The 18,629-nt window shown below is 46.3% G+C and overlaps 1 long non-coding RNA gene across 2 annotated transcripts; it reads right to left on the bottom strand.

The window, feature by feature from the left end:
• Positions 1–28: 28 nt before the first annotated feature.
• Positions 29–18,257, bottom strand: LOC125946500 (uncharacterized). Of its 2 annotated transcripts, none has more exons than XR_007467625.1 (3): positions 18,184–18,257; positions 11,097–11,196; positions 29–112 (listed from the first exon to the last, which is right to left on the bottom strand). It is a non-coding gene; the product is annotated as an uncharacterized LOC125946500 (long non-coding RNA). The 2 variants fall into 2 exon arrangements; XR_007467624.1 differs by lacking the exon at positions 18,184–18,257 and adding an exon at positions 15,885–15,952.
• Positions 18,258–18,629: the final 372 nt, after the last annotated feature.

The following is an 18,629-nucleotide window of genomic DNA, read 5'->3' as shown; positions in this document are numbered from 1 at the left end:
TAACGGCCTGTGACGTCAAAATGCTTACTGCACTGAAAGTAGAGTTGTCCGTCCTTCGCCAAACAGTCTGGTTTCATTCCTTCTCCGCATGTTGTTTGGGAGCATGAATACCCTGGAAAATCAGGAAGAAGGTCTTATAATAAAAAAGTCGCACTTTCGCCGGAAAGGCGAAGCATTGGTTGCGATAGCAAATAATAGACAGGAGAAGTAGTTTATTGATGTGGAAAAGTAGAGAGGTCGGCCGGAATATGGAGCATCTGGCCATGCTACTCTACGTAAGGGAAGGGGAGGAGGGGAAGAAAGAGGGTCACAATGGCGGATGATAATGGGAGGAACTAGGTGAAAGGACACATTGCACAGATGATTATCACAAGCGTGAGTCCAGGCCCGTGTCGCCTAAGAAGCGTGAAAAAGCACGCATTGCCTCTGTTGTCTGACAACTCTGTGGCCCTGCGCCTACCAAGAGGTCCTCCGACAGTGGTCTATTATATAAATGCCTCAAGGTGGCTGCCAGTGTGAGTCTTTCGCGTGCATACTCAGGGCACACCACGAGCACATGTTCTATAGTCTCTATAACACCACACACTGAACATTCCGGGGAGTCTGTCCGTCCAATGATGTGCAAATATTTGCGCGTGAAAGCGACGCCTAGTCGCAGTCTATGTATCAAGCATGTATGAGGGCGTGGAATTCCACGCAGAACAGGAAATTGCATATCGGGATCCAGCCTTTTAAGGCGAACGTGACGAGCGTCTGGCTGGGCCCAGTATGTTTTCGTCGCACTCCTCATTAATTTCGACAGGAGGCATGTAATGTCTGGTCTAGAGAACGGCGCTACAGTTCGCAGGCCATTGCTGAGGGCGCGCTTTGCTTCAGCATCGGCCATCTCATTACCATTGAGCCCACAGTGTCCTGGGATCCATTGGAACACTATGCGGTGGTGTTTTTCTTAAGCGCATGAAAGTAGCTCGGCGATCTGCAGTGCCAGAACCTGATATGCGGTGTGGCGCAGGAAGCATCTCAAAATTTGTAGCGCGGGTTTTGAGTCCGTGAAAATGCACCACTCTTGAGGTCTTTCCCCGCAGATGTGGCGAATCGCTTCCCGTATAGCCACAAGCTCTGCAGCGGTTGAAGTTGAATTATGATCTAGAATGAAACCTCGAGTCATCTGCTGGGCTGGTATCACCACAGCTGCTGTCGATGCCGTTGATGACGCGGACCCGTCTGTGTAAACATGAACATAGGTCTGGTATTCTGACCAGATGTATGCCAAAGTAAGTTGTTGTAGTCCGCTAACGGGAACCATTGATTTCTTTAGTATGCCGGGGACGTTCACGCATACCGAAGGTTGAATCATCACCCTCGGTGGTTTGACGGGGTCATATGGAAGGGCATAGCCTGATGTTATGTAGGGTAGATGGCTGCGGAGTGCACTTGTGAAACTGCTGTCCGACCGCTCATGTAGAACCGACGTCAATGAATGGCAATGGTGTCGTGTAAGTAAGCGTAGATATACTCGAAGTGGTTCGTGGGACAGGTATACCGATAATGGGCATACGCGGGCTTCCTCAATTGTGCCTTTGTTGGAGGCACACCGTGGCAAGCCGAGGCATATTTTGAGTGCCTGCGCTTGAACGCTCTCTAATGTCCGTAAGCAGGAAATACTCAAGTTTGAGAGTATCGGGAGGCTGTATCGAATGTAGCCTATAAATAGAGACTGATAAAGTCGTGGTAGGGAGCCTTCCGTGGGGCCCCATTTCATGCCTGCTACGAAGCGAAGAACATGGCAAAACAGATTAAGTTTTTGCTTCAACATATTCACATGCCTCGACCACGACAAACCACGGTCGATGATAATGCCCAAGAATCTGTGGTGGGAGACATAAGGTATCATAACACCGTTAATGGAGATCGGATATCGGCAGACGGATTTTCGCGTGAATGCAACCACAGCACATTTCTCAGCAGCTAAGAGCAAACCCTGACGCCGTATGTATCGTGAAGTAGATGACACAGCACGTTGTAATCTCGCACGTAGTTGTGGGCGTGTTGTACCAGAAGCCCAGATGCAGATGTCATCTGCATATGCACTGATGTGGATGTGAGCTGCAAGTTCGCTCACCAGGCCAATCAGGGCCACATTAAATAATGTTGGGCTGAGGACTCCTCCCTGAGGAACTCCACGGCATACCTGATGACGATTAGTCTCTCCGTCAGGCGTGGACATGTAAACGAAACGGCCGCTGAGATAGCTCACAATCCACAGATAGAGCCGGCCGCCAATTCCCAAGTCATCTAGGGCATCGAGAATGGCTTCATGAAGGATGTTGTCGCAGGCCCCTTTGATGTCTAAGAAAACAGCGGCGACAAGTCGGCGTCGATGTTTTTCATGTTCCACTTTCGTAACGAGGTCAATGACGCTGTCAATCGAAGAACGATCTCGCCGAAAGCCGGTCATCATGTTCGGATAAAGATCATTTCTCTCCAGAAACCATTCGAGTCTCGCCAGGACCATTCGTTCCATAACTTTTCCAACACAGCTGGCTAATGCAACTGGCCGGTATGAGGTAAGCTCATAAGGAGTCTTTCCTGGCTTCAAGAGAGCAACCAGGCGGCTGATCTTCCACTGCTCCGGAACAATACCGGTGACCCATGTGTCATTGTAATAATTGAGCAGCGCAGTGCGACCAGCCCTGCCAAGGTGAGAGAGAGACGAATATGAAATCCCATCAGGACCAGGGGCAGATGAATGGCGACACGACGCAAGAGCAGCCTCTAATTCAGGCATCGTATAGAGCAAGTCGTAGTGGTCACTGGGGGAAGGTGGCGCAAAAACCTCGAATTGAATTGAGGCTGGCCGAGTTGTGCCCACAATCATTTTGCAGAAATAATCCGCTACCTCTACATCAGTGCGACGCTGGTAAAGGGCCAGAGCACTGAAAGGGTACCTTTCTTGTGGGGGAGAACGCAGGCTCCTGACTACATGCCAAATACATGACAGCGGCTTGCGAGGATCCAGTGATGAACAGAACTTCCTCCAGCGCTTCCTTCCTAATTTCTCGAGATGGCGCTTTATTTGTCGTTGAGCTCGGCGACAAAGGGCGAGATCGTACGTAGATTTCGTCCTTCTGTATTTCCTTTCAGCGCGCCGTCGGACTGCGCGTAACCTCTCGAATTCCACGTCGATAGGAGACCCCGGCGTAGGTGCACATATGTTCCGCGTGGCCTCACCGAAGGCGGATGTGATCAAGCCTTCTATTTGGGTTGGTGACTCGAGATCCGCACAGGAATTCTCCACGAATGTCTTAAAGGTGGGCCAGTCTGTGCACCGCACATGAGACGAAGTAGGTGCGAACCACTTCACGCAGATATACGTTGGTATGTGATCACTGCCATGTGTTTCCACATCACTGAACCAGCTAATAGAGGACTGTAGTCGTGAGGAAGCAAACGTCAGGTCCAAGCAGCTACTATAGGATGTGCCACGCAGAAACGTAGGAGAGCCATCGTTGATATTGACGAAATCCTGGGAGTGCATAAAGTCGGACAGGGCTTTGCCTCGGTTATTCATTACTGCACTTCCCCATTGGGGGTGATGAGCATTGAAGTCGCCCACAATAATATGAGGAGCTGTACAACTCTGGATTGCTGAAGACAGGTATGAGAAATCAATGTGATCTCTGGGTGGAATGTAACCGCCGAGTATAGAGAAGACCCGTCCTTTAAGCGTTAACGTCAAGCAAATGTAGTGGTTCGTGTTATGGGGCTGTAGGACATGGCGGTAGTGTGAGATATCTCGGCGTATTCACACTAACACCTTGCTGGTTTCATCAGCTTCTCGAGACCACAGCAATACATATCCAGAAAGGCGGAAAGCAGAAGGCATGTTGGGCTCACATATCACAATCACAGGGAAGCGGTATTTCTGGACGCGCTGTCGGAAGTCACTCAGGCGACCACGCAGACCTCGGGCATTCCACTGCATAACTACACTGCGACGTATGCGCATCGACACAGAGGAGGGGCTGTGTGGTAGCGCCATAACGAATTAGTGCAGTGCCGCCAAGAGCGGCTCAATTGCGTCCAAAAACTGAACAACAACCCTTGCTGTTGGCGTATTGAGGCCTGAAAGCAGCGTGCGCATGGAGTGTACAAGTTGTTTCAGAAGAACGTTCACCTGCTGGTCTTCCGGCTTGTCCACATTGTCCGCTGGAACGGCATGGAATCTTGGACGCGGTTCGACGACCTTGGATGACAGAGCAGGCCATTCAACATCAGAGGAGGTGGATAATATACCTGCATCTTTCTGAACCACCGTGGTAACATGGGGCGCTGCAGCAGGCGGTGTCTTATTCTGTAGCTCAAGACGTTGAGGCACCTGAGCTGAGAGTTTCTGTGACGGTGGCTCAGCCAAACTAGTGGCGTGTGACTTTGAGCGTCGGTTTCGGGAACGACGTTTGCGGCGACGAATAGACGCAGCCGCTTCTTGGTGACTTGAGTTGTCTTTTACCATCTTCTTCAGGATGAGCCTCTCGTTCTTCATCATAGGACAGTCTTTAGCCGTCGCCTCATGAGCACCGAAGCAGTTGGCACACTTGACAGTCTCTGTCGTGCAAGTATCATGCTGGTGTGATCCGCCGCATCGACGGCAGGATATTTCGTTTCTGCAAACAGCACTCACATGGCCAATCTTGTTGCATTTGTGGCATTGAACAGGCCTGGGAACATACAGACGGACAGGATGCCGCACATAGCCCATCTTGACGTGGGATGGGATAGAGTCGGTTTCAAAAACTACTTTAACACACTGTGATCGGCCAAAACGATGGATGTCGACAATCCTGGCCGTAGAATTGATGAGTGTCCGCAGGTCACTGTCAGTTATTTCAGGATCTACATCTGTAATAACTCCAGTGGAAGTCCGTTTTCCATGAGAGAGATAGGGGCGGACCGGCATACCGCCTAACACTCCAATTTCTTTCAGCTTGTCCACCGACGCCTGAGATTTCACATCTACGGTAAGGACATTCTTCCATGCGTTGATTCTGACCTCTTGGACTTGTCCCGGAATCACCTGGTCGAAAAATTGGGTCAACCGCTGTCTGTTAATGGTATTTAAATTAGCCGTCTCCGTTGTGGCTACGAAAGCCACAGAAAAACCGTCAGGTGCGTCAACATTCTCTGTAGGCAACTCCCTCGCTGCTGATGTCCGGCGCAACACGCCAGGTTTGTCAACAGTCTTTGTAGTCGACTCACCAGCTGTTGATGTTCGGCGCAACTTCCTTTTCAGGCGGCGCGATTCAACAGGCGTGAAGCTGCTACTGTCGGAATCCATCTCAGTCACCGTGGAGTCATCCGCCGAATCTGGAAGCTCCACGTCGTTGACGGCCGTAGCAAAGAAGGCACCAACTGGCCGAGCAGCAGTTTGGTCGACTGCGTCGACGGGAAGCTGCACGGGACGTGTGCTCGCCATCCCGAAGGATGACGCGATCACTGTGTGCACACAATAATAAAAAACTACAGAAAAGTGGAACAGCCGAAAACACAGACGTTCTCTATCGCCACTTCTCCTTCTTTTCATCCAGACAGGTATACAAAGTGAGTATAGTAGTTTTATTAGCTGTGTAAACATTCAAACATTCGCTTACTAGCTAAATTAACAAGCCTGGTGTCATCGCGCACAGGTAACATAAACACATCGCACTCGACGAGCGCGGACAGTCACTGTCAAAACGCTGCAGTGAGGAAGCGCGGCTGCAGCAGCGCGCCAAGTTATCTTCGAGCTGTCTGTCGCTTTAATGCAAACTGGTCGGCGAGAATGCAACACCCGCAAAGGTATGAGACGTCGACGCACTTTGACTCTGCCCTAAATGCATATCGCTTTCACGACTTGGCGCCAGCCGCCGCGGAATACGCAGTGGTTGCAGGAGTACAACGTCACCCCCTCTCTCCCTTTCCCCCGGAAGCTAGCACGCGACGGAAGACAGCGCGCTTCTTTCCCGCTTTCCTGCCTTGCGCGCGCAAGACTCAGCCGCCACCGTCGGCTCACCTCTCGCGGCGTGCCGTATGCTGTGTGTGCAAGTGAAAGCGTGCAAGACTAAGGCGCCAGGGGCGTAGCGAGGGGGGGGGGGGTAGGGGGGGTTCAACCCCCCCCCTCCGAAATTTTTTGCGCAACCCCCCCCCCCTCTCCACTTACCCGCGCTTTGTTCTCATCGTTTCGCGCTGACATAATTCAAGAAACCTGTGCTACTATCACAATTTCATTCCTGGGCGCTCCCGTTTGGGTTGTTAATTTACAGCGAATCATGTCTGCATATGGAAAAAATTGTCACGGTGTTTGTCAAGGCTTTGACACTCTGTGAGGTTTTGGGCAAGAATGTGGCGGCCGCATTGCGGTGGCCGCATTTTGAAGCAACAAATGCGCAACAAATGTAGCAACAAATACGGCAGCTGCATTTTAGATCAAGGCGAAAATGCTCGAGGCCCGTTTACTTAAATTTAGGTGCACGTTAAAGACCCCAGGCGGTCGAAATTTCTGGTATACATTGCCGCCGCTTTCCTTCAGGTGCCGGTTAGGCCGCGCTCACGCAGGATCTTATTAGTCTGCGCGCGAAACGTCTCTTTGCGATTGCGCCCCTACGGAAGGCTGGTAGTTACTGTTGTGTTGTTGAATCCCAAACCAGCAATTACGGAAGGCTGATAGTTTCTGTTGTGGTGTGGACTCCCAAACCAGCAATGTACACACGAAGGGGTTGATGCCAGCAGTGAAATTCCACTGACTCGCAACAGAATGCACGAAAGAGACAGCCGACAAGCATGGATTACTGCTGTTTGCAGTACTGCGTAAGTAAACTCTTGTTGCAGGCGCTGACAGTTCTCGTCGGAGTTCACGCGTCCTGAGAAATTATGTGCACTATGCACTGAACAAGACCGGAGTGCATTCCTGCATCACTAGTACACCAATCAGTCGAGATTCTGTGAGGTGCAAGGCTGCTTCCTGTTTGCACCGGCGTAAGTGAAGCAAAAATGAGTTGCGCGCACTACTTAAAATGCGTACACATGCCATATCTATGCTGTGCGGTGAAATGTTCTGTACAATTCTGAATCTGTTGACGTAAAGGCAAATGATGGCTGCACGCTCGCACACAGCGGAAGACACAGCGGCCCATGCACTTGCCGCAGGAAATGCAACCCCCTCGTATGAGGGAGCAGGGCGACGAAAGCTCCGAAAAAAAAAAGCATTACGCGTTTTACTACGCAAAAGTTTACTTACGCAGTACTTATGCCAGTAGTTCTTGCAAGCACTGCAATGACTTCGCTAGCCTAGACCACATGCTCTGGCCTTGCCCTTTGTTGCGAGGCACGGAACAAATTAATGAAGACAAGTGGTTCTCCGCTATCAGGAGCCCTGATGCCGGGGCGCAACTATGGGCTGTCCAGAGGGCCCACGATGCGGCGGTCGGGCATGGCCTGACTGTACCAACGTGGGAGCGGCCTGCTGCGCGCTGAGTCGCGTACCTCAGGACTTTTATTAAAGTTTTACATCCATCCATCCATTACGCGTTTTTGCGCTTATTTAAGTTTTCTAGCGCAAAGACGCAGTGAACAAACTATTGCTATGGGAGTAGGTATAGCCTGGTCACACTTGCATTTTCACGTGTATAGCCGCCCTTGACTTGTTAAACGCACTTCGCGCCGACGAGGACGACGCCATTGACGCTTAACGGAGAATAACAATTAATGATGTCTTCTCCGATCGGGCGGGTCGTCTCAATAATGCGTTTTCGAAGACTGGTCCATTCAGTGGCACGATGAGAAACCATTGCTCCAAACGCCCACTTTACCTGTCACACTTACTGTATTTTACTGAGCTTACTTTACTTTTTACTTAATTTCAGCACAAGAACACGCGAGGGGGCGGGGGCGGAGGGGGGGGTTGCGATATACATATACATATATCACAGACATGTGATATACATATACATGTATATCACATGTCTGTGATATACATGTATAGAGCCTGCTTAAACTACCGATATTTATTATCGTTCTCGTCACGTAGAGGAAAGCAGACGCTAGCCCCCCCCCCCCCCCCGGTCGGGCCGGTGACCCCCCCCCCCCCGGAAAAAATTTCTGGCTACGCCCCTGTAAGCCGCCATAGTCGGCTCACCTCACACGCTTTCACTCGCATATACAACATACGGCACGCCACGACGGTGTTATCGCCGTTGAAACATTACACAGCCCATCACGGCGAGCCCGACCTCAACAATTGTGCCTGAGTGTCGATATAATTAAAATCGCAATGATAAATTAATCATCCAGTTTAAAGCTAGATGAGCCTACTACATCTTTCAAGCTAGTTGGTATCGACCTGCTAGGACTGTTTCCACGATCTTAGAACAACCGCCGGGTCATCGTCTGTCGATCGCGTAACTAGATACGCGAAAACCGCTGCGATATCTTCCTAAACAGCTGCATGCGTCGCTGCCTTCTTGCTACGCTACGTAAGTCTTCGTCATGATCCGCCTCGCGTAATCATCAGCGACCGTGGTCGCCAATTCATCGTTGACGCCGTAGAACAATTGATTAGACTCTGCGCTACGCAGTTCCGCCATTTAACCCCATATCGTCACCAGACGAATGGTCTTGTCGAACGTACCAACCCTGGCCAATATGCTAGCTATGTATGTATCATCCAATCACAGTAACCGGGATGACGTCTTACTGTTTATTACGTATGCCTACAATACAGAGAAATGATAAACTACTGACTTCACACCTTGGTACGCTTGTTGTACGCACGAGCACCGCGCAGCTGTGGCGATACCATTTACCCCGTTACACTCGATACAGAGGACTCGGTTGCCGAAACTTTGTTCTCTGCTGAAGAAGCCCGTCAAATTGCTCGTCTGCGTACACTGGTATCACAAGATCGCTCCAAGGAGCGGTATGACCACCGCCACGACTCAATTTCATTCAAAAAAGGTTACTCGGTGTGACTGTGGACCCCTCAGCACAGACGTGGGTTCTCCCAAAAGTTCTTTGCTTAGTATACCGTTTCCTTCACAGTCCTTGACAGCATTAGTGATTTAACGTATGTTGTCACCCATGTAAGGTCACCAGGACGCCGCTCTCGCGCTACTGGATTTGCGCATGTTACGCGCCTCAAAAGATATCACTCAGCCCTAAATACCATGGTGGGCTTCGGCTGCGAAACGGGAAATTTAATGCCTTGGTTGAGACGAAAGGAAGAAGAGGAGGACGACGGATCTTTTGGTTCGGAGCAAAGAACAAAACCGGCGCTAGACTGTTTTCGTAGACTCTAATTCGTCATCTGTAAGTAAACACGCCTCATCCGTAACAATATATTACCAGAGAAAGAAAGAGAAGAAAAGTAAAAAAAAATTACACCATCTTCCTGAAGGGGAACCCTGAGTAGTATGCGAAGCAGCCATGGGGTCGACCTTCGTTCTGTTCAAGCCAGGTCTGCCATGGCATGTGGCAGGCCGTGTAGGCCTACATTATGATCGACTTGCACTACCTGTGGGTTGGCACTGGGGGTATCTCAGTCTCCCCTTTCAGCGCAGGAGCTGCAGGCGTTCCCTTCGCAGCCGTATGTGTTGCTTCTTGTGTGGAAAGTCGCATTTGGTGCTTTAACTTCAACCGGCCAGCATGATGTATCAGGTGCACGTCAGGTACTGGGGCAATATTGCCGGCACATTCATAGCTGACATGGTGTCAATCAGTGGCGAGGGCTCTACAAGACGAGAACACACTACTGCACGACGATAATTGTATACTACTGCGCGGGTTGTGATGGCGCAAGCTGTCGCCCCTTATCTAACTTGTCCCATGTTTTAAATTTTCCTATTGCCTCTCATGAAATAATTTCTACGCGCTCGTGAGAATTCTGTATTTCGCCTGCGCAAATGTATTTCGCCCCTGGGTAATTATGGGCACTCTTTGGACACCCGGCAAACATCAACCTATTTTCTCTCTAAATTGAGGAATCACGACCCTAATTACGTTTCTTTTTATTTGCTTGAGGAAGTCTAGTTTCCTGTTCCCCCTCCGTTGATAGATATTTTGGAATATTGTATGATTTAGTGGCAAAAAGAGAAAGCCCGCACGCACTCCGCTGCAGTTATATCTATCGAATGTTTTCACTTGTCTGCAACCCGTGACGGAGATGTAATTATGGCTATAAAACTAACTCACTCACTCACTCACTCACGCACACACACAGACACACACACACACACACACACACACACATATATATATATATATATATATATATATATATATACATATATATATATATATATATATATATATATATATATGTGTGTGTGTGTGTGTGTGTGTGTGTGTGTGTGTGTGTGTGTGTGTGTGAGCCTGCAGAACTTTTCGTGGCTTTCAGATGAAGGTGACTCTCAGGTTCTGAATAAGGATACAAACCTAGCAAGCTTGAAAAATCTTCATGATATACAAAATAAAAAACGGAAATACGCAGAAAAGACGAGATCGCGTCCCACAGCACTCGTGCACCCACAGTGCTCGCGTCGTTTCTTCTTCTGCATATCTCCGTCCTTTAGCACTGTACACGATGAAGGTTTAAGTAATTATGCGGTTTTTACTGCAATACTTCATTAGTATATCATAAGAAAGATTACGGTCACACCAGCAAGCGTTTAGGCAAATGAAGATAAGTTTTTATTGTACTTTGTATTTCCAATATATAATTGTTATGATAGCATGGCAAGAAGTTACGCTATACGATGTTCGTGTATAACAAGCAGGTATTCATGATTTCAAAAGATATTGCGAACATAAAATCTCACTATTCAGCAACAAAGCATGTGGGTATACGAGATTTGAACTCTAATTGCGCTCTCAATGAGATAAACAATAAAATCGATTAGTTCCAAAAGTGTTGGCGCAAACTAGATAAAAAATAAAGCTAATATGAACCAATTTGAGATTAACACAAACAGTAATTATAGTTTGTACATGGTGCAGCAATAACAAGGCAGCAATGGATAGTTACTGCACTTCAGACGGCTTATGTACTGCAGAAATGGTTAACTTACCGTAAGTTAATGCTACGAAGCCAAGCAGTAGGAATCCAGGAAAGCAGTAATGTATTGGCATTGTGCCCTAAAATAAGAGTTTCCCTTATTCGTAGTAAGACTGCAAAGTAATACAAATAGTTATAAAGATATTTCGTTAAAAAGGGTTTTATAAATCTCGCTACAACCCAATCCTTTTACATATCTTGTTTTAATCACAGTTTGCATTTTCTCTACCGCCGTAATTACATTCTATAGATGATTATTCGATGTCCAGGTACACTAAACTGCACTCAGTACAAAGTGAGAGGTAGGAAATACACACGGGAGTGCTCGGTCCAATTTTTTTGTTTCAACCTGAATAGAAATAACGAGCTGTGAAAGGTGCTCCACCAGGTGGCTGCAGCTCCTTACTTCAGCAAAATTTCGCCGTTGTCATGTTTAACTATGCAGCACGCATTTATTTGAATATGGAATCTAAGATATGGCGCGTCCCGCAGGACCTGAATAAACTTTTTTTAAGTCCAGTCCAGTCATTCTCGGTATTTGCCTGTCAAAGCCGCGTTGCTGTTACTTACAAGCTGCTTTGCTGCAAAGCCTCCTCCTTTAATAAAGACCACTTAAATCGGAACGAACTTCCTTTCAGATTAACTATACAGGGTGGCCCAACTATAATGCACCAAGATTTAAAAATATGCAAATGCCACGTAGCTGGACAGAGCCATGTATTATTGTCTGCCGTCGTTTGGAGATACTCAGTCTATTTTCTTGCATTCCGCCTAATTACATAATATGTCTTATTATTGAACTTCTCAAATATCATACTGAGATGAAAAGTGTCAGCGATAAAATTGTGGAGCAACATGAAAAACTCCCTATACAGTTTTCTGTTGCTGAATAAGTGGTATATAAAAGTGTTTTACGGAGCGTGAAAGAAGCCCGCGAATACACGCAAAGTGCCTTCAGCGGGCAGTCACGGGGCAATAGGCAATGGGCGCTGCAGTTAAGTTGATTAATTATTTACACGGAGTATGTAATTAGGCGGAATGCAAAACATAATATCAGTACCTCCAAGCGAAGACAAACAACATTACCGTGGTTCTGTACGGCTACGTGTCGTCTGCATATTTTTAAATCTTGGTGCATTATTGGTGGCACACCCTGTATATATATATACAAATATATATATATATATATATGTATTCAAAAAAGTAGGAAGTTGCCTATCAAGTAAGGGTTCAGACAAGGGGACATATTCTCTCCAATGCTATTCACTGCATGCATGCTTAGAAGTGTTCAAGCTCTTAGACTGGGAAGGATCAGGAGTGAGGCTCAACGGCGAATATCTCAGCAAACTTCGGTTTGCAGATGACATTGTTCTCTTCTGTAACAATGGGGACGAATTACAACATAAGATTGAGGACCTTAACCGAGAAAGTGTAAGAGTGGGGTTGACGGTTAATATGCAGAAGACAAAGATAATGTACAATGGCATGGCAAGGAAACAAGAATTCAGGATCGCCAGTCAGCCTCTAAAGTATGTATAGGACCACGTTTATCTAGGTCAATTGCTCACAGGAGACCCTGATCGTGAGAATGAAATTTAGGGAAGAATAAAATTGGGTTGCTGTGCATACGGCAGGCATTGCCAAATCCTGACTGGGAGCTTACTGTGGTCGCTGAAACAAAAAAGTGTACAATCATTGCATTCTACCGGTGTTAACATATGGGGCAAAAACTTGGAGGTTAACAAAGAAGCTCGAGAACAAGTTAAGAGCCACACAAAGAGCGATGGAACGAAAAATGTTAGGCATAACCTTAAGACACAGGAAGAGAGTGGTGTGGAGCAGAGAACAAATGAGGATAGCCGATATTCTAATTGACATTAGGAGAAAATAATGGGGCTGGGCACGCAATCTAATGCGTAGGATAGATAACCAGTGGACCATAACAGTTACGGAATGGATACCAAGAGAAGGGAAGCGCAGTCGAGGACGGAAGAAAATGAAATGGGGTGATGAAGTTTGAAAATTATAGGCGCTATATTTAATCAGCTACCGCAAGACGGGTAATTGGAGATCGTAGGGAGAGGCCTTCGTCCTGCAGTGAACATAAATATAGGCTGATGATGATGATACACACACCCACACACCCACAAATATATATATATATATATATATATATATATATGTTTGTGTGTGTGACGAGCCACTGAAGGAGGGTGCGGTGCAATAGTGGTGTAGGCGGAAGACGAAGAATAAAGGCAGTGTACGGGCGTCCAGGTTTGTCTCCGTCCGCAACCTCCTGATCGCGTCACACAAGTCAATAGGATGAAGACCTGGCAGCCACTTCATCAGACGCACATCAACATGACAGTCTTCCACGCTTCGCTGTAGACCCCGAGCGCTCAGCTCCCCCACCGACACCGACCAGCATCATGACCGCATCACCGAAAGCCTTGCACATACCCAAGTACACCGGATCAGTGGACGATGGGCCCGTAGAAGATTTGTTCCTCCTCTTAGAGTTCCACGCATCCACTCCATCATGGTCGGAACGGGAGATGGTCGCCAACTTCAATGAATACGTCGCCGGTGAGGCATTTTGCTTCTACCCCACACACATCTTTGAAAATAGCGAATCGTGGGAGAAAATCAAAGAGATCATAAGTAGATTTCAAGCATACGTTGCGGATCCTTCTATTATTCACCAGCTGGATACATTTCACCAGGGTCGCCGCAGGCACACGCTGACTACATGTAGCGATCTTCATCAGTGGCGAACAAGGCCTTGTATTAGCATATCGTGGTTGAGTTCCCCATGCAGTGATCCTCCCGAGAAGACGACGCACAAACGCATGTCTTGCACAAGGATGATGACCGCAAAGCCATCTTCACTATTTACGCTCTCGACACAAAGCAAGAATCGTGTCACTGAACCATAGGACGCTTTCACACCGCTGTCTCGTTCGCGCGGCCCATCACCGGGTTTCTCGTTACGGGACCTTTCCACGGCCATCAAACAACGCGGCATCTCAAGCGCAACTACCACTAATTCTGATGAAACGAAGACTTGCTCTCCGACAATACGTCCGAAGGAAACCCCCCCCCCTTCCCCCCAATGTGTGCTCTTTTCACACGGACGACAATACACTTTCATGAACAGCTTACATTTAGAGTTCCGGTTGCTCTGAATATTTCTAACTTTTTGCGCATCCAAGACCTCAACAAAGCAGTGACATTGCGGAAGCATCGGAAGCACCAGATGTCACACATTGCCCACATACAAATGTCCCCTCAGCACGAAGTCACATGAATGTCAGCCTTAGAAATGGGTTCTGAAGAACCTGACACATGGGCCTCGCCATCAGACAAGCCGCACGAAAGCAAGCAGTGTGTCAATTACCTGCCGCTGACGGCACGAATATGCCAACCAGATACCAGCGTTATTACCGAAGCAGTGCTACATCATCAGCTGTCACTGCCATGTCAGAATGATCGAAATCAGTCTTTCCAAGGTCAACTTCAGCTACCTCGACAATGACTTCGACACCGACGATGACGGCGAGCATCGCCGAAAGCAAACTTGCAACAACAAAGAAAACGCCAGTGCGCAAGTCACCTAAACATAAGGCTCACTCAACGAAGACGATGTTTTGCAAGCAAGAAACGTCGCCGAGTAAACCTTCAGCGCCACCTATCAGCATTGCTCCCACCTCAAGGATTCCTGCGACCATGCTGTGCACAACGACGAAACGGACGCAGGCACTTTGCCGGCATGCCGAACCAAATGAGACGTCGCCTGAACTACTCAGTCCACCGAATGTGCGAGCAGGAGACACAGTACGTCTGCAAGTCGCATCGACAACTGAGTTCCCACGGCGGCCGTGTGTCCAAACTTTGCTTCATCGGGGCATATGTCATGCGGAGTGCAACAGCCAGCCTTGGCCACCTGAACTCTTCTGGACGTCACCGGACTGCCAGACTGACATCGTTCATGTGAGGAGATTAAGGTGGTATCATCCGCCCCTGTACCTACGACTCTCTCGGGGGGAGGGGGAAGCGCGTGACTAATCCCACAAGGACGGTGCGGTGCAATGGTGTCGAAGGAAGAAGACGAAGTGTAAAGGCAGTGTTCGGGCGACTATGTTTGTCTCCGTCCGCATTCTCCTGCATTTGTCATATATATATATATATATATATATATATATATATATATATATATATGTGTGTGTGTGTGTGTGTGTGTGTGTGTGTGTGTGTGTGTGTGTGTGTGTGTGTTAAACATATAGATGCACACGCGTAGGAAACGAACAGCTAATGAAGTAAAAAAAAACACACAGGACGTTATTTGCGCCTTTCCTTTTACATGCAGTGTAGAAATGAAAAATGGAGCTAAATAAAAGCAGGTCAAAAAAAGAACTGGCCGCTGGTGCAAGCCGAGGCTGTGACTTTCGCATTAGGATCATATGGCTGTAATACCATAAATTGGGCCACTCGGTTCCGCTTCCGCTCGTTCACATAAATATATACATATAAACATACAGAAAGGTGTAAACTTGGCACTGATTCACCATATCATTGTAGCCCTCTATAAGTATATCACGATAAGAAGGATGCTGAATATGCATTACTAAGTTTCTAAATAAGTTTTTTAAGACTCTACAAAACACAATATAATAATTACCTGAAAATAATATGCATTTTAGACCTTTATAAGCCTATCGCGCTAGGAAGAATGCCTGAACATACATTAGTAAGTTCCTAAATAAGATTTATCAGGCTTTATCAAACAGAATATAACAACTACCTGGAAATAATATGCCTCTTCTGCAAGCTGCCTACTTTGCAACAAAACTTCAGTTGCTCAATGCTGAAACACAACTTGCAGTTCTACTTCCTGGAGTATACCAGGTTGCTTTAAATATTTGACTAGAGATTGGAACGCACCAATACGATACAGAGAAAAGAGGAAGAGAAAAAAAAATTGAACTTGATTGGCATCTTAGGGTAAAGAGGGTGGCACCTTTAGTCAAGGACACAAAAAATGTAGGGAAATAGCTTACACAATTGGCTGCCAAAAATGTGCAGGTGAACACAATTCTTAAATGTCAAAATACGTCCTTTATAAAAATTGCGCAGTCCTTGCACAAAAAATGGCAAAGATATGAAATACACATAAAGTGCTTCACCTAAGGACTTAATTTGAGAGTACGACATAATAATATCTTGCTGCATTGTGCAGCAATGTGACCCAACTTTTTGGTAATCTTTTTCGTTTATTCGTGCGAAGAACATTCTATTATCCCAACAGCTTCATTGCTGTTCGGGCCTACGTAAAAGGGCGGAAAGTCTTATCGAAATCACAATAGGCTACTCAAGTATACTTTTATCCAAATGAAAAAGAAGAAAGCAAGGATTATTCCTCTACCTTATTGTGAAACTTGCATTATTATAGAATGTTGGAACACCACTTATACGCATTCGAACTTCTTCATTGTTACACAGTGCTTTTCAGACAGCTTTATAACATTCTAAAACGCAATCAGGATATTCATGACCTGGCTCTCTTGCTCGAAAAGGATTTCGGGAACAATTCGAACGCAATATGTATTTCTAAAACATGTCACTTTTTAGTTTTTACACGGCGAACAATATGACAAAGTTTCTATGCTCTCAAAAGTGCAAATTGTTTGAATTATCCGTTCTAAAACATTTCTCTACTGGCTTTCCAGCAATAAAATGTGCTCCGATACATTGTACATTGTCTTTAAGATGACAAAGTTCTTCTTTGATGGGGCGAAATGCGAAAACAACCTTGTACTTGGATTTAGGAGCAGGGTAAAGAACGTGACTCATAATCAGATCGCAGTTTTGGCACCTAAAGCCCCATAATTAAAAGAATACATTCTCCAGACCTGGGCAGGTGGTATGATTAAATGGGTTGCTGGATTGCCGAGGCTACCCGCAAGGAAGGCGACCAAGCAACTTGGTCTGCTATTAACAAAGTTCAGTCATCATCAGATGAGACCTATGGAAAACCGTTGGCAGTTATAATGCTTTACGCCATCTCACAATCGGCTTGCAGTGTAGCGAATGGTATACGAGGCGTGATAAGGCACCACTCCGTGCTTCGAGTGGTCCACATTATTAGCAATAGAATTTAGTTTTGCGCTTCGGTGCCAGATATAGTCATGTTACCGTGCCTTTGTGTTTTCAAGCGCCACCTAAACGTTTGTATATCCGCCAATTATTTCCTGTGTTACATAGCTTCTTTTTTCTTGTTAGGTTACCTAAGCCTGAACTCTTGCAAATAAATTTTATTTTATGCACCATACTGATTCTACATGGAGACCCAAGAACACAAGCGTGGAACAGAAAAAATCATCATGAACTATTGAAAGCAAAAGAAAGACACTAACACCTAGGATCAATCTGGAGAAGCAAATTGAGCGATTATCCTCTGTGCACAGTGTATACGTAGGTTTGACGATATAGGCAGTATAACGGGAAAATACTCCCATGCTAAAACAATTGGACGTACCAAATTGCGTCCTTCAGTACTTGTGAGTGCTTTGTTATTTCATATTTATTTAAAAAAGCGCATTTGCCATTATTTCTGAACACCTAGCTTTAATCAGTGTCCTACAGCTTCGCTTGCGGTGCGAACGCCGTAAATTGCCTTATTACGGCTGTAATTACGCCTTAGAGAAAATGAGATGAAAGTGGTAGCTGCCGACTGCTTGAAGCGTTTGTCGTAAACAGATATTCATCAGTAAACTTGTCCTTTGGCGGTAAACTTATTGTACACCCAAGCACTCTATGCATGTACAAATGTTATGCCAGAGACAAAAATGTACTCCTTCAAACATAAATGCACAATGACTAGTAAATTACTAGATTCTCGATAGTTGTTGAGGCTACATCTCGAAATCATTTATAACCTAACCCGCTCGAGAAAAATAAGTTATGGGCATTATCTGTATTTCTCCTTGTTCTACCCTTGCTTTGATTTTTGCATTCAAACCTGAAGAGATTGGTCTGACCCCCCTACCCAACTGTATCATTTAGTTGCTTCGTCGAGGTCACAATCAATAATATATACATACGTGAAACAACGGTATGCAGGATGACAGTCTGGACGAAAAAGGAGGTGAGGCACGCTTGAGTCATCAGTGGTTCTACACAAAGCAGAAAATTTGAGCTTAAAGTGTTTTTGAAATATTTTCAATCTGTTATTCAAAGGCTTCTGTGAGGTATATGTCCTGAAGTCATCAAAGTTGAACGGCATAAGTAAAAATAAATGGTTGATTTATGTACCTGCTGCTTAAGGTAAATTTAGGGCTCCTTTAATGAACTAATGTCCTCCTACATAGCAATTGTATACTTTAAGATGTTATTAGGCTGTTTATTGACCTCAATGTGTGCGCTCAAGCAGAAATATAATAACAAGGTTCTTTGAATTATTAATTACATACTTCAATTTACTGGTTTTACCTCGCTTGAAATAAATGATATTTAGAGTGAGTAGTGGTAAAATTGAGCTCTCTCTTAC

The sequence above is a fragment of the Dermacentor silvarum genome, chromosome 7 (assembly GCF_013339745.2).
Source record: "Dermacentor silvarum isolate Dsil-2018 chromosome 7, BIME_Dsil_1.4, whole genome shotgun sequence".
Taxonomy (NCBI): Eukaryota; Metazoa; Arthropoda; class Arachnida; order Ixodida; family Ixodidae; genus Dermacentor; species Dermacentor silvarum.
This window is presented reverse-complemented; position numbering and strand designations above follow the sequence as displayed.